Below are 26587 nucleotides of genomic sequence, written 5' to 3'. Positions count from 1 at the left end.
TCCCTTGATTTGCATCACTTTGTAAATTTCCTTCCATTATTTCCTGTCCTGATGTGTTTCTGTTGAGAAATCATTTGGTAATCTAATGGGAGATCCCTTGTATGTAACTTTCTGTCTCTCTCTTGCAGCCTTTAAGATTCTCTCTTTGTCCTGAACATTTGCCATCATAATTATGATGTGTCTTGGTGTGAGTTTTTTTGGGTTCATCTTGTATGGGACTCTTTATGCTTGTGTGACTGTTCTTTCCCACATCAGGAAAGTTTTCAGACAATATTTCTTCAAATAAGTTTTCTAACCCTGTTCCTCTTCCTGGCATTCTGACATTCCTTTTATTAGTATGTTATTTTGTTTCATGTTGTCCCATAGCTTTATTAGGCTCTCCTCCTGTCTTTTAATTTGTTTCTCCAATTGCAATTTAGTTTGGATGTGTTTTGCTTCCCTGCCTTCTAATTTGCTAATTTGGTCCTCTGCTTCTCCTATGCTACTGTTGAAACTTTCCATGGTGTTTTTTATTGCAGATATATCACTCTTCATTTCTTCTTGATTCTTACATAAGTTGTTGATTTTTTCCTCCACCCGATTTATGAACTGCAGGACCCTTATTCTGAATTATTTTTCTGACATATTGTATGCCTCTGTTTAACTTAGCTGCTTTTCTGGAGATTTCTCCTTTTGTTTCCTTTGGGGGTTTCTTTGCCTACCCATGTTTGATCTCACCAACATATATAGATGTTGGGTAGTTTAGGGGCTGCTCCTTAGGTGGCAGTGGCTCCTCGGGCTGCAGTTGCTTCTCAGGCGGTTGTGGTAGCAGCTGCTCCTCAGTTGGCAGCAGCTCCTCTGGTGGGTTCTGTTCGCAGTCGTGGTGGCTCCTCTGGCTTGTGGGGGGGAGGTTTCTCCCACAGCTGCTGTTCCTCAGACAGAGGGTGTGCTTATCACAAGGCTGCTGTTGCTTGGATGGGGGCAGGGTACACATAGCTGCTACGGCTTGGACTGGGGAAAACTGTTCACGTGGCTGCTATTCCTTGGATGGGAGCTGGCTGCACGTTGCTGCTGTTCCTCTGATGGGGCAGGTTGCTTGTGAAGCTACTGCTTCTTGGACAGAGGCAAGTTGAATGCATGGCTGATGCTCCTTGGAAGGGGGTGTGCTGCTTGTGCAGCTGCTGCTCTTCAGATGGGAGATGGGCTACTTGCGAGGTTGCTGTTCTTTGGACAGGTACAGGCTCTGTGTGGCTTTGCTCCTCTGACTGGTGCGGGCTGTGTAGGGCTTCTGCTCCACAGATGTGGGCAGTCTGCTCATGTGGCTGCTGCTCCTTGGACCAGAGCAAGCTGCTGCTGCTCCTCGAATGTGGCCGGGCTCCTTGTGCCCAGGGTGGCTGGAGACTTGGTGACCATGGGACCACAGCCAAGGTATCAGGTCCCTGGTAGGGGTGGCTGTAGAGTCCCAGGTGTTACCTGAGGGCACCCTGGGTGGAGGTGAGGCTGTGCTCTCAGTTACATCAGCTCTCCCCTTTGAAAAGGCAAGGCCTCTGAAGAGGAGCTGGCCTCCTGGTACTGTTTGCAATGGTAGCAGAGGCTGCCTAGTTAGGCTAGCCTGGTTAGCCTGCCCCCGAAGGTCCTGCGGGGTCTAACTGTGCCTCAATCACACACGTGCACACACACACACACAAGCACACCTTTCTCTTTTGCTCCCTCACTGCCGCCTTCTTCCCGCCTCTGTAGCTGGGTCTAGGGCAGTGATGGCGAACCTATGACATGCGAGTCAGAGGTGACACGCGAACTCATTTTTTTGGTTGATTTTTCTTTGTTAATGGCATTTAAATATATAAAATAAATATCAAAAATATAAATCTTTGTTTTACTATGGTTGCAAATATCAAAAAATTTCTATATGTGACACGGCACCAGAGTTAAGTTAGGGTTTTTCAAAATGCTGACATACTGAGCTCAAAAAGGTTCTCCATCACTGGTATAGGGTGTAATTGACCCATTCATGGATGGAGTTTCCTCTCTGCCGAGGGAACATGGCTACAGAACCCGGCTGGAGAACCTAGCAAGAGAACATGGACACAGAACCTGGCTGGAGATCTTAACCAGAACTTCGCTGGAGATCCAGACCAGAACTTCGCTGGAGATCCAGACCAGAACTTGGCTGGAGATCCTGGCTAGAGATCCTGGCTACGCTGCTGATCAACTAAACGCTGTCTCCGTGTCATTCCTTCTTCGCCGACTCCGTCCACACCTTTGGGGACCCCTGGACCCGCTGGGGTTGGACCCCGGCATATGGCGCCCGAACAGGGACCCCTAGGTAAGCGCCCCACACTCGGGACGGATCGGACTCCACCGTAGGAATAGGGTGGATAGTCTTCACCGACTCCGTCCACACCTTTGGGAAGCCCTAGAACAGGATTCCCCTAGGTAAGCCCCCCCATTGAGAACTCCCACACTCAGGATGGATAGGACTCCACCAGGGTGCTACAGACCCCCCTATAGAAGATAAGTAGGGTTAGAAGGTGGATAGTACAGAACTTAGATTGAGAAGATGTGCCATACTGAGTCCAAAGAAAGAAGACTCTGTATTGATCCTTAGATTGAGAAGATGTGCCATACTGAGTCCAAAGAAAGAAGACTCTGTATTGATCTTTAGATTAAGAAGATGTGCCATACTGAGTCTAAAGAAAAAAGACTCTGTATTGATCTTTTAACATATATGCTTGCTAGCAGAGGAATTAAGGTTACTCCCAGTCAGACAGAACGTTTTATACAAGAAATATGTCCATGCTTTTCTGAGGAAGGAAAGGTAAATGTAATGGCATGGGAGATGGTAGGCCCAAGGAGCCTTATCCTTAACCCCACTGCAGCCTTTCCACCCTGGGAAAGTGCAGGATTGGCAAGCTCTCCCTGGGGTGATAGATCAGGACTCAGGTAATAGCGGAAAGCGCCAATCCTACTCTTAAAATGGATATAAGAGAGCATTTGAGGTTTTTCTTTTTAATGCCTGCTTTTAAAAAATAAAAAAGGGGGAATTTGCCGGGAGCCGGTCCATGCTTGCTGTTTCAAGGGACCTGGCATATATGGCATACTGTTCTTAATTTGTTTGCTCACCTTCTTGGCATTATGTGTTTTAACCAAGGTCTCTGAGAAAGGTTGTTTCCCCAGGTAGGGATTTTCCCCTGAAGTTAGGGAGGGAATAAAACCTCTTAACTAAGTGCCAGGTGGGTAATTAATCACTTTAACAACGAACAATCATGCTTAAGCTACATAATCCTTACTCCCTGGAATGTAGATAAGAAACGCCCTAACCTTTGTAATAGAGATTGATAGGATTGAATCAACTGGTATAAATACAGATGTAATAAGACAGCAAGACACAGATGTGAGGAGAGAGAAGAGAGACAGAACCTAGGCACAGAACCTACACAGAACGTTCTCTAGAGACAGAAGAACTTCACTGGAGAGAACATGGCAAAAGATCCTGGACAGAAACCGGCCTCAGAACCTAGAGACAGAACCTAGCGAGAGAACATGGCAAAAGATCCTGGACTGAACCTGACTACAGAAATTGGCAAGAGAACCTGACTAGAACCTGGCTACTGAACCTTGCTGGAGAACCTGGACAGAACCTGGCTGGAGATCCTAAGCAGAACTTCGCTGGAGATCCAGACCAGAACTTGGCTGGAGATCCTGGCTAGGCTGCTGATCAACTGAACACTGTCTCCGTGTCCTTCCTTCTTCGCCGACTCCGTCCACACCTTTGGGGACCCCTGGACCTGCTGGGGTTGGACCCCGGCACCTCTCCAGCTGTCTGGTTATGTGGCTCGCTCTCTAGCACATTAGCCAGACAGGATAAAATTCACCTTAACAAGACATGACCCAAAGGGAACAAAGCATTAATGTACTCCTGACATCGATAACCCTGATATAAGTAACCACTTGAGAAAAGAGAATTAAGGGAGAGAAAAGAGAGCACAAATTATATCTAAGAGAGAAAAAATATGAGAGAGAAAAGAAAAAGGAGGATATATATATATATATATATATATATATATATATATATGATGGGTGGATAAGAAGAAAAAGAAAAAAATAATATATTTACAAAAAATTAATTAAAATAGTATAAAAATAACTTTTGAGTGGCTGTTACCGGCGTCCAGAGATCAGCTTCTAACCTGGAAAGAAGGGATCTCAAGCAGCGTGACTGCGTGAACTCAGACGAGCACTGCTACTTCTCACGGAAAGCAGAGAGAGAACTACATAACCAAACACCTGGAGAAGAGCTATCATGGTGAAACAAAGAACCAACACACATATGAAAGAAAACCAGGCATCCTCAGAAAAGGAAATAAACGAAATGGAGGCAATGGAGGCAAGCAACCTGTCAGAGAAAGAATTCAGAGAAATGGCCATAAGGTGGATGAAAAGAATGGAAGATAAATTCAACAATATGTGTAGAAACCAAGGGGAAATGAAGAAAAACCAAGAAAAAAAAGGAAAAATGACATCACTGCTATAAAGAACTCAATAGAAAGCATCAACAGCAGACTAGAAGAAGCAGAGGACCGCATCAGCGAGCTAGAAGACAGGTAGGAAAAAACACCCAAAAAGAACAGCTTCTAGAAAAAAAAAATTAAAAAGCAGGAGGAGAGCCTAAGAGAACTCTGGGAAAACGCTAAACTAAACAAGATCTGAATAATAGGGGTGCCAGAAGGAGAGGAAACTGAGCAAGGAATAGAAAACCTGTTTGAAAAAATAGTAACAGAACATTTCCCTGAGATAGGGATGAAAAAAACTCACACAAATCCAAGAAGCTCACAGAGTCCCAAACAAAATGAACCCGAAAAGACCGACGCCAAGGCACATAATAACTAAATTGGCAAACACCAACGACAAAGCAAGAATCTTAAAAGCAGCCAGAGAGAGACAGAAAGTTACCTACAAAGGATCCCCCATCAGACTAGCGACCAATTCCTCAACAGAAACACATCAGGCAAGAAGGGAATGGAGTGAAATATACAAAGTCATGCAAAGGAAGGGTCTGAATCAAAGAATACTGTACCCAGCGAGGCTATCAATCAAAATTAAGGGTCAAATCAAGAGCTTCACAGACAAAAAAGGTCTACGGGAGTGTATTACAACCAAACCAGCAATGCAAGAAATGCTAAAGAGTGTGCTGTAAATGGGAAAAATAGGAAACAAAGAAGGAACGCAGAGGTAAAGAACAAAAATGGTGACTAACAAGTTTCTATCAATAATAACTTTAAATATAAGAGGATTAAATGCCCCAGTCAAAAGTCATAGGGTAAATGAGTGGATAAGAAAACATGACCCATATATCTGCTGTCTACAGGAAACCCACCTAAGAAAAAGAGACGCACACAGTCTGATGGTGAAGGGATGGAAAAAGGTATTACAGGCCAATGGAATTGAAAAAAAAGCCAGGGTAGCAATACTTATATCTGACAAATTAGATCTCAAAGTGAAGGACATAAAAAGGGATAAAGAAGGCCACTTCATAATACTAAAGGGAGCAGTCCAACAAGAAGAAATAACTCCGGTAAATATATATGCACCCAATATAGGAGCACCCAAATATGTAAGAAATCTTCTGGAGGAGATCAAGGGAGAGATTGACAGCAATACATTCGTAGTAGGGGACCTTAACACCCCATTATCACCACTGGACAAATCCTCTAAACAGAAACTCAGCAAAGAAACATCAATCCTAAATGACTCACTAGATCAGATGGAAATAATTGACATCTTCAGAACATTTCACCCCAAAGCCACAGAATACACATTCTCCTCAAGTGCACATTTGTCATCTTCAAAGATAGACTATATATTGGGTCACAGACAAAGTCTCTTCAAATTCAAGAAAATTGAAATCATATCAAGCATCTTCTCAGACCACAAAGGCATAAAACTGGAAATCAACTACAACAAAAACAATCCAGAAAAATCAAACACATGGAGACTAAATAGCATGCTATTAAAAATGACTGGGTTACCAGTGAGATCAAAGAAGAAAGAAAAAACATCATGGCAGCCGAAACCGGTTTGGCTCAGTGGATAGAGTGTTGGCCTGCGAACTGAAGGGTCCCGGGTTCGATTCCGGTAAAGGGCATGTACCTGGGTTGCAGGCACATCCCAAGTGTGAGATGTGCAGGAGGCAGCTGATCGAAGTTTCTCTCTCATCGATGTTTCTAACTCTCTATCTCTCTCCCTTCCTCTCTGTAAAAAATCAATAAAAAATATATAAAAAATAAAAAATAAAAATATGTTAAAAAAAAAACACATCATGGTAACAAATGAGAATGAAAACACAACAATCCAAAACCTATGGGACACAGCAAAAGCAGCCTTGAGAGGGAAGTTCATAGCTCTACAAGCCTATTGCAAGAAAAAAGAAACGATGAGAATAAATGACCTAACTCTACAACTCGAAGATTTAGAAAGAGAGCAACAAAAAAAGTCCACAGTAAGCAGAAGGAAGGAAATAACAAAGATCAGAGCGGAGATAAACGACATAGAGACCAAAAAAAAAAAAAATACATAAGATCAACAAAACCAAGATCTGGTTCTTTGAAAGGATAAACAAGATTTATACTCCTCTAGCCAGGCTCACTAGGAAACAAAGATAGAGGACCCAAATAAACAAAATCAGAAATGAAAGAGGAGAAATAACAACAGACCCCATAAAAATACAAAAGATTGTTAGAAAATACTATGAACAACTCTACTCTAACACACTACACAACCTGGAGGAAATGGACATATTCCTAGAAAAATGCAACCTGCCAAAACTTAATCAGGAGGAATCTAAAAATTTCAACAGGCCAATAACTATGGAGGAAATTGAAGCAGTAATCAAAAAGCTTTCAGGAAACAAAAGGCCGGGACCAGATTGCTTCACAGGGGAGTTTTACCACACATTCAAGGAAGACCAAAACCTATCTTCCTCAGACTATGTCAAAAGATCCAAGAGGATGGAACACTTCCCAGCTCATTCTACGAAGCCAACATCACCCTAATCCCAAAACCAGATAAAGACAATACAATGAAAGTAATTTTATGCCAATATCCCTCATGAACATAGATGCGAAAATCCACAACAAAATCCTAGCAAATTGGATCCAGCAGTACATCAAAAGGATCATACACCATGACCAAGTAGGATTTATCCCAGGGGTGCAAGGATGGTACAATATCTGCAAATCAATAAATGTGATACATCACATAAACAAATTGAGAGGGGAAAAAAACATAGTCATATCAATTGATGCAGAAAAAGCATTTGACAAAATCCAACACCTTTTCTTGATAAAAACTCTCCGCATGATAGGAATTGAGGGATCATATCTCAACATAATAAAAGCCATATATGACAAACCCACAGTCAACATCATAATCAATGGGAAAAACTAATAACATTCCCCCTAAAAACAGGAACAAGACAGGGATGCCCCCTCTCACCACTCCTGTTTGACATAGTACTGGAAGTACTAGCCATTGCCATCAGATAAGAAGGAGAAATAAAAGCCATCCAGATTGGAAAAGAAGAAGTAAAACTGTCCTTATTTGCAGATGACATGATACTGTACATACAGAACCCTAAAGACTTCATCAAAAAATTATTAGACTTAATAAATGAATTCGGCAATGTAGCAGGATACAAAAGTAATGCTAAGAAATCCATGGCATTTCTTTACACCAATAGTGAACTTACAGAACTTTAAACTACAGAAGCAATCTCATTTACCATTGCACCAAAAAAATTAAAATACATAGGAATAAACTTAACTTTAAGAGGTAAAAGACTTATATGCCAAAAAATACAGGACACTGAAAAAAGAGATAGTGGAAGACATAAACAGATGGAAGAATATACCGTGTTCATGGATTGGTAGAATCAACATCATCAAAATGTCCATACTACCCAAAGCAATCTATAGATTCAATGCAATCCCCATTAAATTACCAACGGCATATTTCACAATCTAGAAAGAACGTTCCAAAAATTCATCTGGAATAAAGAAAGACCCCGAATAGCTGCAGCAATCCTGAGAAAGAAGAACAAAGTAGGTGGGATCTCAATAACAGATATCAAACTGTATTACAAAGCCACTGTTCTTAAAACAGCTTGGTACTGGCACAAAACAGACATATAGATCAATGGAATAGAATAGAGACCCAGAAATCGACCCAAAACACTATGCCCAATTAATATTCGACAAAGGAGGCAAGAGCATACAATGGAGTCAAGACAGTCTTTTCAATAAATGGTGTTGGGAAAATTGGACAGATACATGCAAAAGGATGAAACTAGATCACCACCTCACACCATACACAAAAATCAACTCAAAATGGATAAAAGACTTAAAAGTAAGACGGGAAACCATAAAAATACTAGAGGAATCCACAGGCAGCGAAATCGCAAACATATGCTGAAGAAATTTCTTCTCTGATAATGCTCCTAGGGCAATGGAAACTAAAGAGAAAATAAACAAATGGGACTACATCAAAATAAAAAGCTTTTGCACAGCAAAGGAAACCATCAACCAAACAACAAGAAGACCCACTACATGGGAGAACATATTTGCCAATGATATCACCGATAAGGGTTTAATTTCCAACATTTACAGGGACCTCATGAAACTTAACAAAAGGAAGATAAACAATCCAATAAAAAAATGGGCAATGGACCTAGATAGACACTTTTCAAAAGAGGACATACAGAAGGCCAAAAAACATATGAAAACATGCTCAAATTCACTAATTATATGAGAGATGCAAATCAAAATGACAATGCGTGATCATCTCACACCTGTCAGAATGGCTATAATCAACAAATCAACAAACAACAAGTGTTAGAGAGGATGTGGAGAAAAAGGAACCCTTCTGCTCTGCTGGTGGGAATGCAGACTGGTGCAGCCACTGTGGAAGACAGTATGGAGTTTCCTCAAAAAACTGAAAATGGGACTCCCATTTGACCCTGTGATCCCACTTCTAGGTATATATCCCAAGAAACCAGAAACGCCAATCAGAAAGGATATATGCTCCCCTATGTTCATAGCAGCACAATTCACCATAGCTAAGATTTGGAAACAGCCTAAGTGCCCATCAGCAGATGAATGGATTAGAAAACTGTGGTACATCTACACAATGGAATACTATGATGCAGTAAAAAAAAAAAAAAAGGAACTCTTGCCTTTTGCAACAGTGTGGATGGAAATGGTGAGCATTATGCTAAGTGAAATAAGCCAGTCAGAGAAAGATAAATACCACATGATCTCACTCATTTGTGGATTATAGAGAACAACATAGACTGATGAAAAGGGACAGATCCAAAGACTGAGAAACAGCAATCAGGCTATCAATCCCCAGAAGGAAAGTAGGGGAGGGCGGAGGTAAGGGGAAGAGATCAACCAAAGGACTTGTATATATGTATATAAGCCAAGCCAATGGACATGGACAACAGGGGGATGGGATTGTGAGTGTGCGGGGTGGGGGGGGGCGAGGTTGGGGCTTAATGGGGGGGATGAGGACACATTTGTAATACCTTACCTAATAATAATAAAAAAAGATAAAAAAGAAAGGGGAGTGTGTAGACATGTATGGTGTGTGTGTGTGTGTGTGTGTGTGTGTGTGTGTGTGCGCGCAAGTGAGGGACAGTTAGATCCTTCAGGAGTCTTGAGGGCTAGCAGAATGAGCTCTACTATATGGGGAGCCCTTGCTACTGCTGCAAGCACTCCCTGGGTGGCTGGCTCTGGCACGGAAAGCACTCCATCTAGAAAGGGATAGCTGCTGTTACTAGGAACCCAGTTTCACCAACACCCAGACTGACCTCAGATACCATACTGGGCCATATGGCCAATCTGGCCGAAGATCTGGTAACTCATCTGTTGACCCACAGAAACTAGGACTTAAGCCACCTCTGTCACAGGCTCCTGTGAGCCCCAGAGTGCGTTCCCCTTCCACCATCCCACCACTTCAGCCACAGGACACATGCCACCTAGTGCCTGGGGCCTCCAGTGAGTCTAAGTGTGTGACTCTCCCACCAAGGCTGCCACTTCAGCCACAAGTGCCAAGCAAAAAGGGGGAGACAAAGAAAAACACACAAAGGAAAGAAAATAAGAAATTACCAGAAAAAGGAACTAAATAAATCAGAGGCATGCAATATGTCAAAAAAGAATTCAGAGAAAGGTCATACAGATCCTAAACTGGCAGGATGAGAAAATCAACGATCTAAGTAAAAATCAATGGGAAATCAAGAATGAAATAGCTATAATATAAAACACAATGGAAGGTATCAACAGTAGACTAGAAGAAGCAGAGGACAGAATTATAGAGTTAGAAGACAAGACAGGAATACACCCTAATAAGAACAGCAATTAGAGAAAAATATCAGAAAGCATGAAGAGAGCATAATGAAGCTTTGGGACAAGATGAAATGAATTAACATCCGTATAATAGGAGAGCCAAAAGGACAAGAAGAAGAGCAAGGGTTAGAAAACCTATTTGAAGACATAATGACAGAAAAATTCCTTGGTATGGGAAAGAAAACAGTAACATAGCACAGAGAGTTCCATTTAAGATGGACCCAAAAAGACCCATACCAAGACATGATGTAATTACAGTGGCAAACATTAACAATAAAGAGATAATCTTAAAGGCTCGAAGAGAGAGACAGAGAGTTACCTACAAAGGATCTCCCATAAGATTATCAAATTATTTCTCAAAAAAAATCACATCAGGCCAGAAGAGAATGTAATGAAGTATACAAAGTGATGCAAAGCAAGGGACTGAATGCAAGAATACTCTGTCCAACAAGGCAATCACTCAAAATCTAAGGGGAAATCAGGAGCTTCACAGACAAAATAAAGGCTAAGGGAGTTTATCACCACCAAGGCAGCAATGCAAGAAAAGCTAAAGGGACTGGTGTAAAAAGAAGAAATAAAAAGCTCAGAAAGAAAACAGCCACACAAAAAAAAGAAATGGCTACAAACCAATACTTTTCAATAATAACTTTAAATGTAAACGGACTAAAAGCTCCAACCAAAAGACATCGAGAGGCTGAATGGATAAAAAATCATGACCCATACATTTGCTGTCTACAAGAGACCCACCTCATTAGAAGGGACTCACACGGACTGAAAGTGAAGGGATGGAAAAATATCTTTCAGGCAAATGGAAATAAAAAGAAAGCTGGGGTAGCAATACTTATATCTGACAAAATAGACCTCAAAGTGAAGGCCATAACAAGAGATAAGGAAGGCCACTTCATAATAATAAAGGGATCAATACAACACGAATATATAACCCTGGTAAACCTATATGCACCCAATGTAGGAGCACCCACATACATAAAAACACTCCTGGAAGATATTAAGGAGAGATGGACAAGAATACAATCATAGTAGGGGACTTTAATACACCATTGACACCACTGGATAAATCCTCTAGACAAACAATCAGCAAAGAAACAGCAATCCTAAATGACTCACTAGATCAGATGGACTTAATTGACATCTTTAGAACACTTCACCCCAAAGCCACGGGATATACATTCCACTCAGATGCTCATGGGACAGATTCAAAAATTGACCACATATTGGGCCACAAGCAAAGTCTCCCCAAATTCAAGAAGATTGAAATCATACCAAGCATCTTCTCAAAACATAAGGGCATAATATTGGAAATAAACTACAGCTGAAACCGGTTTGGCTCAGTGGATTGAGCGACGGCCTGGGGACTGAAGGGTCTCAGGTTCGATTCAGATCAAGGACATGTACCTGGGTTGCGGGCACGTCCCCAGTGGGAGATGTGCAGGAGGCAGCTGATCGATGTTTCTCTCTCATCGATGTTTCTAACTCTCTATCTCTTTCCCTTTCTCACTGTAAAAAATCAATAAAATATAGTTTTTTAAAAAAAATAAATAAATAAAAGAAATAAACTACAATAAAAACAACCCAAAATATTCAAACACTTGGAAGCTGAATAGCATATTATTAAATATTGATTGTGTTACCAATGAGTTCAAAGAAGAAATTAAAAACATCCTGGAAACTAATGACAGTAAAAACACAACAATCCAAAACCTATGGGACACAATGAAAGCAGTCCTGAGAGGGAAGTTTATAGCTCTACAGGCCTATCTCAAAAAACAAGAAAAAATGGTAGTAAATCATCTAAATATACAACTCAAAGAAGTAGAAAGAGAGCAACAAGAAAACCCAAGAGTGAGCAGAAGGAAGGAGATAATAAAGATTAGAGCAGAAATAAATGACATAGAGACCAAAAAAACAATACAGAAAATCAATGAAACCAAGAGCTGGTTCTTTGAAAGGATAAACAAGATTGACAAACCTCTAGCCAGACTCAACAAGAAGCAAAGAGAGAGGACCCAAATAAACAAAATCAGAAATGACAGAGGCGAAATAACAACAGACCCCACAGAAATACAAATGATTGTTAAAAAATACTATGGACAGCTCTACTCCAACAAACTAGACAACCTGGAGGAAATGGACAAATTCCTAGAAAAATACAACATTCCAAAACTCAATCAGGAAGAATCTAAAAATCTCAACAGGCCAATAACTGTGGAAGAAATTCCAGCAGTCATCAAAAAGCTTCCAGCAAACAAAAGCCCAGGAACAGATGGCTTCACAGGGGAGTTTTACCAAACATTCAAGGAAGAACTAAAACCTATCCTCCTCAGACTACTACAAAAAATTCAAGAGGAAGGAACACTTCCAAGCTCATTCTATGAAGCCAGCATCACCCTAATACCAAAACCAGGTAAAGACAACACAATGGAAGAGAATTACAGACCAATATCCCTCATGAACGTAGATGCCAAAATACTCAACAAAATCTTAGCAAATCACAACCAGCCGTACATCAGAAAGATCATACGCCATGACCAAGTAGGATTTATTCCAGGGATGCAAGGATGGTACAATATCTGCAAATCAATAAACATGATACATCACATAAACTAATTGAAAGAAAAAAACCATATGGTCATATCTATTGATGCTGAAAAAGCATTTGACAAAATCCAACACCCATTTTTGATAAAAACACTCAGCAAGGTTTGAGTAGAAGGATCATACCTCAACATAATAAAAGCCATATATTACAGGCTCACAGCCAACATTATACTCAATGAACAAAAACTAACACCATTTCCCCTAAGAACAGGAACAAGACAGGGATGCCCACTCTCACCACTCTTGTTCAACATAGTACTGGAAGTATTAGCCATTGCAATTAGACAAGAAGAAGAAATAAAATGCATCCAAACTGGAAAAGAGGATGTAAAACTGTCCTATTTGCAGACAACATGATATTATACATACAAAACCCTAGAGATCCCATCAAAAAACTACTAGACTTAATACATGAATTTAGCAATGTAGCAGGATACAAAATTTATTCCAAGAAATCTGAGGTATTTCTATACACCAACAGTGAACTTTCAGAAAGAGTAATTATAAAAACAATCCCATTTACCTTCGTACCAAAAAAATTACGCTACCTAGGAATAAACTTAGCTAAAGAGGTAAAAGAACTCTACTCAGAAAACTACAGGACATTGATAAAAGAGATAGAGGAAGACATAAACAAATGGAAGAACATACTGTGTTCATGGATTGGTAGAATCAACATCATTAAAATGTCATTACTACCCAAAGCAATCTATAAATTCAACGCACTTCCCATTATAATATCAACAGCATACTTCACAGATCTAGAACGAACTCTCCAAAAATTCATCTGGAATAAAAAAAGACCCCGAATAGCTGCAGCAATCCTGAGAAAGAACAAAGTAGGTGGGATCTCAATACCAGATATCAAGCTGTATTACAAAGCCACTGTTCTCAAAACTGCCTGGTAATGGCACAAGTGCAGACATATAGATCAATGGAATAGAATAGAGAGCCCAGAAATCAGCCTGAACCAAAATGCTCAATTAATATTTGACAATGGAGGCAAGAACATACAATGGAGCCAAGATTGTCTCTTCAATAAATGGTGTTGGGGAAATTGGACAGATATATGCAAGAAAATGAAACTAGACCACCAACTTACACCATACACAAAAATAAACTCAAAATGGATAAAGGACTTAAATGTACGATGGGAAATCATAAAAATTTTAGAAGAATCCAAAGGCAACAAAATCTCAGATATATGCCAAAGAAATTTCTCCACTGATACAGCTCCTAGGGCACTTGAAACTAAAGAGAAAATGAACAAGTGTGACGACATCTAAAGAAAAAGCTTCTGCACAGCAAATGAAACCATCAACAAAACAACAAGAAAACCCACTGCGTGGGAAAACATATTTGCCAATGTCATATCTGGTAAAGGCCTAATCTCCAAAATTTATTTGGAACTCATACAACTTAACAAAAGGAAGATAAACAATCCAATCAAAAAATGGACAAAAGACCTAAATAGACACCTTTCAACAGAGGTCATTCAGAAAGCCAAGAGACATATGAAAACATGCTCAAAGTGCCTAATCATCTGAGAGATGCAAATCAAAACAACAATGAGGTACCATCTCACACCTGTCAGAATGGCTATCATCAACAAATCAACAAAGGAGACGTGCTGGAGAGGGTGTGGAGAAAAAGGAACACTCGTGCACTGCTGGTGGGAATGCAGACTGGTGCAGCCACTATTGAAGACTGTATGGAGTTTCCTCAAAAAACTGAAAATGGAACTCCCATTTAACCCTGTGATCCCACTTCTAGGAATATATCCCAAGAAACCAGAAACACCAATCAGTAAGGATATATGCACCCCTATGTTCATAGCAGCACAATTCACTATAGCTAAGATCTGGAAACAGCCTAAGTGCCCATCAGTAGATGAATGGATTAGAAAACCGTGGTACATCTACACGATGGAATACTATGCTGCTGTTTAAAAGACGGAACTCTTACCATTTGTAACGGCGTGGTTGGAACTGGAGAGCATTATGCTAAGTGAAATAAGCCAGTCAATGAAGGAGAAATACCACATGATCTCACTCATTCATGGATAACAGAGATCATTAAAAACTTTTGAACAATAATAGATACAGAGGCAGAGCTGCCTCAAACTGATTGCCAAACTGCAGCAGGATGGCCGTGGAGGGTTGGAGGGCAGGTGGGAGGGGGGTATGATATCAACCGAAGGACTTGTATGCATGCATATAAGCATAACCAATTGATATAAGACACTGGGGGTAGGGGAGGCCAGTGGATTGTCAAGTGTGGGTGAAAAAACAAGGACACTTATGTAATACCCTTTTAATACTTTAAGGATTAAAAAAGAGAAAAAAATAAAATAATATTAAGTTAAACCATATGAAAAAAAGAAATGCTAAAGGAGGTGTTGTAAGATGAAGAAATAGAAAGGGGAGAAGGAACATAGGCATAAAGAAAAGAAATGGCTACAAACAAGTGACTATAAATAATGACCTTGAACATACCTAAATGGACTAAATTCTCCAATCAAAAGACATTGAGTGGCTGACCCATATATATGACCAATATATAAACTGTCTACAAGAGACCCACATCAGAAGAAGACTGAAAGTGAAGGGATAGAAAAATGTCTTTCAGGAAAATGGAAATGAAAAAAAAAGTGGAGTAGCAATATTTATAACTGACAAAATAGACCATAAAGTGAGGGCCATACAAGAGATAAGGAAGGACACTTTATAATACTAAAGAGATCAATATATCTGGAGCATATAACTCTGGTTAGCATATATGCACCCAATGCAGGAGCACACACATACTTAAAAACACTTCCAGCCCTAACAGGTTTGGCTCACTGGATAGAGCATCATCCTGTGGACTGAAGGGTCCCAGATTTGATTCCAGTCAAGGGCATGTACCTTGGTTGTAGGCATATCCCCAGTGGGGAGTGTGCAGGAGGCAGTTGATCGATGTTTCTCTCTCATCAATGTTTCTAACTCTCTATCCATCTCCCTTCCTCTCTGTAAAAAGTCAATAAAAATATTTTAAAAAAAAACACTTTCAGAAGATATCAAGGGAGAGATCAAAAACAATAAAATCATACTAGGGGACTTTATTACCCTGCTGACATCACTGGATACATCTTCTAGACAAAAAAAAAAAATCAACAAAGAAACCTCAATCCTAAACAACTCACTAGATCAGATGGACTTAATTGTCATTTCCAGAAAATTTCATTCCAAAACTATGGAATATACATTCTTCTCAAGTGCCCATAGGACATTTTCAAAGCTAGACCACATATTGTGACACAGGCAAAATCTCTTCAAATTCAAGAAGATTGAAATCATATCAAGTATCTTCCAGACCACAGTGGCATAATATTAGAAATCAAATCCAATAAAAACAATAACGTTTCAAACAAGTGGAGACTAAATAGCATTTTATTAAACAATGATTGGGTTACAAAAGAGATCAAAGAAGAAATAAAAATATCCTAGAAACAAATGACAATGAAACACAACAATCCAAAATCTATGGGACACAGTGAAAGCAGTCCTGAGAGGTAAGTTCACAGCTCTATAGGACTACCTTAAGAAACAAGAACAACTGGTAATAAATTATCTAACTCTACAACATAAAGAATTATAAAGAGAGCAACAAGAAAAACCCAGGGTAAGCAAAATAAAGTAAATAATAAAGATATCAGAGTGGAAATAAATGACATTGAGACAAAAAAATACAAAAGGGTAATAAAAACAAGAGCTGGTTCTTTGAAAGGATAAACAAGATTGATGAACCTCAAGCCAGGCTCACCAAGAAGCAAAGAGAGAGAACTCAATAAACATAATCAGAAATGAAAGGGGTGAAGCAACAACAGACCACACAGAAATACAAAGGATGGTAAAAAAAAATACTATGAACTACTCTACTGCAAATCACACACACACACACACACACACACACACACAAAACTGGTCAGCCTAGAAGAAATGAACATATTCCTAGTAAAATACGACCTTCTAAAACTCAATCAGAAAGTTAAAAAAAAAAGATCTGAATAGGCTGATAACCATGGAAAAATTGAGGCAGTAATCAAAAAACTTCCAACAAACAAAGCCCTGAGACAGATGGCTTCACATTCAAAGATCTAAAACCTGTCCTCCTCAGACTATTTCAAAAAACTTCAAGAGGAATGCACACTTCCAAGCTCTTTCTATGAAGTCAGGATTACCCTAATTCCAAAACCAGATAAAGACACTATAAAGAAAGAGAATTACAGGCCAATAGCCCTCATGAACATAGATGCCAAAATCCTCAACAAAATCCTAGCATATTGATCCAGAATTACATTGGAAATATCATACACCATGACCAAGTAGGATTTATTACAGGGATGCAACTATGGTACAATAACTGCAAATCAATAAACGTGATACATCAAGCAAAAAATTGACAGACAAAAATAACATAATCATATCAATTGATGCAGAAAAAGCATTTGAGAAAATGCAACACCCTTTCTTTTCTTAACATATATATATTTTTTATTTCAGAGAGGAAAAGGAGAGAGAGAGAGAGAGAGAGAGAGAGAGAGAGAGAGAGAGAGAGAGAATGGGAAGCATTGATTGGTTGCCACCCGCATGCCTCCTAATGGGAATCGAGCTAGCAACCAGGGCTTGGGGCCTTGACCTGAATCAAACTGAGGACTCTTCAGGAAGCAGGCCAATGCTCTATACACTGAGTCAAACCAGTTAGGCCCCAACACCCTTTCTTGGTAAAAACTCCCAGCAAGGTTTGAATGGAGGGATCATACCTCAACATAATAAAAGCCTTATATGACAAACCTACAGCCAACATCATACTAAATGGACAAAATTTAAAACATTTCCCCTAAAAACAGAAGACATGGATGCCCTCTTCTGTTTGACATAGTAGTACTTTTTCAGACAATAAGAAGAAATGAAAGGCATCCAAATTTAAAAAAAGAAGTAAAACTGTCATTATTCGCACATGACATGATGTTGTACATAGAAAACCTTAAAGACTCCATAGAAAAGCTACTATACTTTATAAATGAAGTAGGCATTGAGCAGAATACAAAATTAACACCCAGAAGAGAGCCAAGATGGTGGGATAGGTAAACACCTATTATGCTGCCTCTCACAACCACATCAAAATAACAACTAAAAGGCAGAACAACTGCCACCCAGAACTGCCGGAAAAGCTAGCTGAGTGGAAGTTCCACAACTAGAGAGGTGAAGAAAGTGCATTGAGACTGATAAGAGGTGTGGAGGCGCGAAAAGTGTTGGCACCTGGATGTGCCACTCTTTTAATTGGAAGGGAGATACAATCTCCTGCTTGCTCTGAACTCCAGTTCTGGGTGAGACTTGGGGGACCTAGACACATATGGAGAGAAACTGGACTGTCTGGCATCGGTACAGGAACACAAGGGCGACTTTCTCTAAGAGGTGCTCACAGTGATCATTGTTTCTGCAAGGGGGTGCAGGATGTGGAGACCCAGGGACCTTTCCATTGCAGGGCTGACTGGTAGCCATTGCTGTTTTCTCTGACCTGGTGTTTCCCAGAGACCCCACCACACACAATTTACAACCCCACCCAAGCTGTGCACATTGGCTTTTGCGTATGAATGGCCTGTCCTTCTTCCATCTATAACCTGTCAAACTACATTGGGGTCAGAGAACCCCAGAGCTTGCAAAAGAAGGCCCAAGGCCCAGCAGCAGCAGCCTGCCTTGCTTCACAGCTGGGCCTCCTTTGGGCACTTCCAAACCCCATACAAAGAGGAGGAATCTGCAGATGCATCTATAGCTCTTGCTGGATGGCCCCAGACAGTGGCTGACCTTACACCTCCTTGGAGATCCAAGACCCAGTGTACCCAGTGGTCAGAGTGAGACCCCACCAGATTACAACTCTTCACATCCATAAGAGATACACTCAAGGGGCAGACTCAGTGAGCACCAAAGCCCTACTGTAGCAAGTCCTGCTCCATAAGGGTGTCTCCTGTGCAACAGATCTTCTTGTGTAGACACAGATGGTCATTGCAGCCAATTGACCTGGAGGTCAATTCCTCCCATGATACCAACAGCAATCAAGGATTAACTACAACAAGACTGTGCAAACAGCCCACAAAGGGGTGCACCAAGAGTGTTCACCTCAGGTGACTGGGGAGGCTGAGCCACTGGGCCCTGTAGGACACCTAACACACAAGGTCACTCTATCAACTCCAAGAGAATTAATAGCTACACAGTACATAGAAAAAACACAGGGAAGCAGCCAAAATTCAGAGACAAAGAAACAAGTCATAAATGAAAGAAATGGATGAAAGCAAAATACTGAATATAGAGTTCAAAACCACTGTTATAAGGTTACTCAAGAATCTTCTAGAAACTTCTGAGAAATTTAGTGAGACCCTCAAGGATATCAAAAGAACCAATCAGAAATTAAGCATACACTGACTGAAATAAAGAATAAAATACAGAGATCCAACAGCAGTCTATAGGATCCCAAGAATCAAGGCAAATATCTGAAATATGAAGAAGCAAAAAAAACAACCAAACAGAAAATCAAAGAGAATCCAAAAATATGAAGATAATGTAAGGAGTTTCTGGGGCAACTTCAAGCATACCAATATCCGAATTATGGGGATGCCAGAAGAAGTGAGAGAGCAAGATATTGAAAACGAAGTTGAAGAAACAATGACAGACAACTTCCCCTACTTGGTGAAAGAAATAGACTTATGAGTGCAGGAAGCACAGAGATCCCCAAACAACAGGAATCCAAAGAGGACCCCACAAGGAAACATCATAATTAAAATTCCATGGGCAAAAAAAGAGAGAAAGAATATTAAAAGCAGCAAGAGAAAAACAGTTACCTACAAGGGAGTACCCATACGACTGTCAGCTGATTTCTCAACAGAAACTATGCAGGCCAGAAGGGAGTGGCAAGAAATATTCAAAGTGATGAATAATAAGAACCCACAACCAAGATTACTCTACCCAGCAAAGCTATCATTTATAATTGAAGGTCAGATAAAGAGTTTCACAGACAAGAAAAAGCTAAAGGAGTTCATCACCACCAAACCAGTATTATATGAAATGCTGAAGGGTATTCTCTAAGAAGAGGAAGAAGAAGAAAAAGGTAAAGATAAAAAATTATGAACAACAAAGTGACAACAAATACATATCTATCAACAAGTGAACCTACATCCCCACCAGCCCCCCCCTTGTCCCAGGAGCAGCAGATGTGCACTGCCCACACCCTGCCCCCATCCGCAGAGCAGCAGCTGTATGAGCAGCCCACCCCTGTAGAGGAAGAGCAGTGCTGTGAGCAGCCCATCCCCATTCAAGGAGCAGCAGCTACCTGAACAGCTTGCCCAGGCCTGAGGAGCACCAGCCTTACAAGGAGACCACCCACATCCAAGGAGAAGCATCCCTGTGCAGTCTTCACTTGTCTGAGGAGCAGCAGACACATGCATCCTGCATCTGCCCAACGAGCAGCAGCTGGGCGAGTGGCCTGCCCCCATCCGAGGAGCAGCAGCTGCATGTGTAGCTCCCTCCTGCCTGAGGAGCTGCAGCCACACAAGCAGCCCGTTCTTTGTCTGGGGAGCAGCAGGTGCAGGAGTAGACCACCCATGTATGAGGAGCAACAGCCGCACATGCAGCTCACTTCCACCCAAGGAGCAGCAGCCACCTGAGAGCTCATTCCAGTCTGAGGAGCAGCAGCCTCACGAGCAGACGACCCATGTCTGCAGAGCAGCAGCCCCATGCAGCCTACACCTGTCTGATGAGGAGCAGCTGGGTGAGCAGCCCACACCCATCTGAGGAGCAGCAGTCACACATGAAGCTCGCTCCCTCCCAAGGAGCAGTACCCACACAAGCAGCCCATCCCACATCTGGGAGCAAGAGCTGTGTGAGCAGCCTGCATCAATACGTGGAGCAGTAGCCCTATAAGCAACCTGCCCCTGTACAAGAAGCAGTAGCCTCATGAGCAGCCTTCCCCATCTGAGGAACAACAGCAGCGTGCAGCCAGCCCTGACCCAAGGAGCAGCAGCCACATGAGCAGTTCACCCCCATCCGAGGAGCAGTAGCCATGTGAACAGTCCACCCCCGTCCAAGGAGCAGCAGCCACATTCAGCCCATGCCAACCTAAAGAGCAGCAGCCACATGATCAGCCCACTCCTGTCAAAGGAACAGCAGCTGTGCGAGCAGCCTCCCCTACCACCCAGAGGAGACTCCACTGCAGCGAACAGCACCCACCAGAAGAGAAACTGCCAACTGAAGAGCAACTGCTCCCATGACCTGAGGAGCAGCCACAGCTCTAGGAGCCACTGCCACCCAAGGAGCAGCCCCTGCACGACTCGACATCTAGATCAGTCAGTGAGACCAAAAATGGGTAGACAAAGAAACCCGCAAAGGAAAGGACTCACCAGAAAAACAGATAAGTGAAACAGAGGCAAGAAATATGTCAGAAAAATAATTCAGACTAAGGGTCATACAGTTCATAAACCAGGTGGAGGAAAACAAACAACAACTATGTAAGAAACAAGAAGAAATGGATGAAAAATCAATAACTTATGTAAGAATCAAGAAGAAATGAAGAGTAATATAGCTGCAATAAAAAACACCATGGAAAGTTTCAAGAGTAGACTAGGAGAAGGGGAGGACTGAATTAGCAAATTAGAAGACAGGGAAGCAAAACACACCCACACTGAACTGCAATTGGAGAAAAAAAATTAAAACACAGGAGCAGAGCCTCAAGGAGATATGGGACAACATGAAACGAAGGAACATACGACTAACAGGGGTTTCAGAACAACAGAAATAGGAACAAGGGTTTGAAAATCTATTTGAAGAAATGAAGTCAGAAAACTTCCAGGAGGTGGGGAAAAAAACGTCACATAAGCACAGAGAGTCCCAAACAAGAAAAGACCCACATGAAGACACATCATAATGATGATGGCAAATGTTCAGGACAAACAGAGAATCTTAAAGGATGCAAGAGAGAGACAGAAAGTTACACACAAGGGCTCTCCCATTAGATTATCAAATGATTTCTCAACAGAAATACATCAGGCCAGAAAATGATGGAAGGAAATTTACAAAGTGATGAAATGCAAGGGACTGAATCCAAGAATACTCTATCCAGCAAGGCTATCATTCAAAATTGAAGGGGAAATCAGGAGCTTCACAGACAAAAAAAAAAAAAAAAAAAAAAAAACGGCTAAGGGAGTTTATCACCACCAAGCCTGCAAAGCAAGAAATGCTAAAGGGACTGGTGTAAAAACAAGAAATAAAAATCAAGGAAAGAAAACGGGCACAAACAATAGAAAGGGCTACAAACAAGTACCTTTCAATGATAACTTTAAAAATAAACAGACTAAATGCTCCAATCAAAAGACAATGAGTGGCTGAATGGATAAAAAAATCATGACCCATATATATGCTGTCTACAAGAAACCCACTTCAGAAAAAAAGTGAAGGGATGGAAAAATATCTTTTGGGCAAATGGAAATGAAAAAGAAAAAGCTGGGTAGCAATACTTATATCTGACAAAATAGACCTCAAATAGAAGGCCATAACAAGAGATAAGGAAGGCCATTTCACAATACTAAAGGGATCGATACAACAAGAGGATATAACACTGATAAACATATATGCACCCAATGCAGGAGCACCTAAATACATAAAAAAACTCCTGGAAGATATCAAGGGAGAGATAAACAACAATACAATAATAGTAAGGGACTTTAATACACCACTGACATTGCCGGATAAATCCTCTAGGCAAAAAAAAATCAGCAAAGAAACTGTAATCCTAAATGACTCACTAGATCAAATGGACTTAGTTGACATCTTCATAACATTTCACCCCAAAGCCACAAAATATACGTTTTTCTTAAGTGCACATGGGACATTTTCAAATATAGACCACATATTGGGTTGCAAGCAAAGTCTTCCCAAATTCAAGAAGACTGAAATCATATCAAGCATTTTCTCAGATCACAATGGCATAATATTTGAAATAAACTACAATATAAACAATCCAATAAATTCAAACACTTGGAAGCTGAAAAGCATGCTATTAAACAAAAGACAATGTGTGGTTGAATGGATAAAAAACATGGCCAATATATATGCTGTCTACAAGAAACCCACCTCAGAACAAAAAGTGAAGGGATGGAAAAATATCTGGGTTACCAAAGAAATCAAAGAAGAAATTAAAAACATCATGGAAACTAATGACAATAAAAACTCAACAATCCAGAATTTATGGGACACCGCGAAAGCAGTCCTGAGAGGGATTTTTACAGCTCTACAGGCCTAACTAAAAAAAAAAAAAAAAAAAAAAAAAAAAAAAAAAAAAAATCAAAAATCAAAAACAAAACAAACAAACAAAAAAGAAAAAATAGTACTAAATAATTTAACTCTAAAACTCAAAGAATTTGAAAGAGAAGAACAAGAAAAGCCCACAGTACCCAGAAGGAAGGAGATAATAAAGATCAGAGCAGAAATGAATGCCTTAGAGACCAAAAAAACATACAGATAATCAATCAAACCAAGAGCTGTTTCTTTGAAAGGATAAACAAGATTGATGAACCTCTAGCCAGGTTCACCAAGAAGCAAAGAGAAAGGACCCAAATAAACAAAATAAGAAATGAAATAGGTGAAAAAACAACATATCCCACAGACATGCAACGGATTGTTATAAAATATTAAGGACAACTCAATTCTAAGACACTAGACAACCTGGAGGAAATGGACATATTCCTAGAAAAATACAACTTTCCAAAACTCAATCAGGAAGATTCAAAAAATTTCAATAGGCCAATAACTATGGAAGAAATTGAAGCAGTCATCAAAAAGCTTCCAGCAAACGAAGCCTGGGTCCAGACAGCTTCACAGGGGAGTTTTACCAAACATTCAAGGAAGAACTAAAACCTATACTCCTCAGATTATTCCCAAAAATGCAAGAGGAAGGAATACTTCCAAGCTCATTCTATGAAGCCAGCATCACCACAGTACCAAAACCAGATAACCAGATAAAGATAACACAATGAAAGAGAATTACAGGTCAATATCCATCATGAACATAGATGCCAAAATCCGCAACAAAATTCCAACAAATCGGATCCAGCAGTACATCAGAAAAAGCATAGACCATAACCAAGTAGGATTTATCCCGGGGATGCAAGGACGGTACAATATCCGCAAATCAATAAACGTGATACATCACATAAACAAACTCAGAGATAAAAATCACATAGTCATATTAATTGATGCAGAAAAAGCATCTGACAAAATCCAACACCCTTTCTTGATAAAAACTGTCAGAAAGGTGGGAATAGAAGGATCGTACCTCAACATAATGAAAGCCATATATGACAAACCCACCACCAACATCATACTCAATGGGCAAAAAGTAAAACCATTTCCTCTAAGAACAGGAACAAAACAGGGATGCCCACTCTCACCACTCTTGTTCGACATAGTACTGGAAGTACTAAACATTGCTATCAAACAAGAAGAAGAAATAAAAGGAATCCAAATTGTAAAAGAAGAAGTAAAACTGTCCTTATTCGGAGATGACATGATACTGTATGTAGAAAACCCCAAAGACTCCACCAAAAGTTATTAGACTTAATAAATGAATTTGGCAATGTAGCAGGATACAAAATAAACACCCAGAAATCTATGGCCTTTTTATACACCAATAATGAACTCACAGAAAGAGAAATGAAAAAACAAAAACAAAACAAACAATCCCATTTACCATTGCACACACACAAAAAAAATTTAAGATACCTAGGAATAAACTTGACTAAGGAGGGAAAAGACCTATATGTGGAAAACTACAGGACACTGAAAAAGCAGATAGAAGAAGACATAAACAGATGGAAGAACATACCATGTTCATGGATTGGTAGAATCAACATCATTAAGATGTCCATACTACCCAATGCAATTTATAGATTTAATGCACCCCTGATTAAAATACCAATAGCATATTTCACAGACCTAGAACGAACTTTCCAAGAATTCATCTGGAATAAAAAAAGACCCTGAATATCTGCAGCAATCCTGAGAAGAACAAAGTAGGTGGGATCTCAATACCAGATATCAAGATGTATTACAAAGCCACTGTTCTCAAAACTGCCTGGTACTGGCACAAGAACAGACATATACACCAATGGAATAGAATAGAGAACTCAGAAATCGACCCATACCACTATGCTCAATTAATATTCAACAAAGGAGGAATGAACATTCAATGGAGTCAAGACAGCCTCTTCAATAAGTGGTGTTGGGAAAATTGGACAGATACATGCAAAAAAATTAATTTAGACCACCAACTTACACCATACAAAAAAAAAAAACCTCAAAATGGATAAAGTACTTAAACATAAGATGGTAAACTATAAAAATACTAGAGGAATCCACAGGCAACAAAATCTCAGACATATGCAGAAGCAACTTCACTGATACTGATCCTAGGGCAAAGGAAACTAAAGAGAAAATAAACAAATGGGACTACATCAAAATGAAAAGCTTCCGCACAGCAAAGAAAACCATCAACAAGAAAGTCCACTGCATGGGTGATCATATTTGCAAATGTTTTCACCAATAAATCTTCAACATTTACAGGGAGCTCATACAACTTAACAAACGGAAGATAAACAACCCAATCAAAAAATGGGCAATGGACTTAAATAGATACTTTTTGAAAGAGGAAAGAAGAAAGGCCGAAAGACATATGAAAACATGTTCAAAGTCACTAATCACCTGAGAGTTGCAAATCAAAACAACTATGCGGTACCATCTCACACCTGTCAGAATGGCTTTCATCAACAAATTAACAATGAACAAATGCTACCTAGAATGTGGAGAAAAAGGAACCCTCATGAATTGCTGGTGCATTCAGCCACTTTGGAAAACGGTATGGAGTTTCCTGAAAAAAGTAAAAATGGAACTCCCATTTGACCCAGTCATCTCACTTCTATTATCCCAAGAAATAAGAAAAACTGTTCAGGAAGGACATATGCACCCCTCTATTCATAGCAGGACAATTCCAAAACTAAGATTTGGAAACAGTCTAAGTGCCCTTCTGCAGATGAGTGGTTTAAAAAACTGGTGCATCTACACAATGGAATACTATGCTGCTGTAAAAAAAAAATGAACTCTTACCATTCGCAACAGCATGGATGGATCTGAAAAGCATTATGCTAAGCAAAATGAGCTAGTTGGATAAAGATGAATATCACGTGATCTCACTCAGTTGTGGAATATAATAAACAACATAAAGTGATGAACAAAAATAGATCCAGAGACAGTGAAGCATTGAACAGACTTTCAAACCTCAGAGGGAAGGCAGGGTAGGGAGGATAAGAGGTTAACCAAAGGACTTGTATGCATGCATATATGCATAAACAATGGACACAGACAGTAGCGGGGTGAGGGTATGTGCTGGGGGGGGGGGTGAGAATGGCCAGAGAGAAATCAATGGGGAATAAGGAGACATATGTAATACTTTAAACAATAAGGAATTTTTAAAAAGTGTATTTTCAGTTCCTTTGTCCATTATTTAAT

Source organism: Myotis nattereri (genome assembly GCF_964212035.1).
Source record: "Myotis nattereri genome assembly, chromosome: X".
Lineage (NCBI taxonomy): Eukaryota > Metazoa > Chordata > Mammalia > Chiroptera > Vespertilionidae > Myotis > Myotis nattereri.
The sequence above is the reverse complement of the archived record's forward strand: the minus strand, read 5'-3'. Positions refer to the sequence as shown.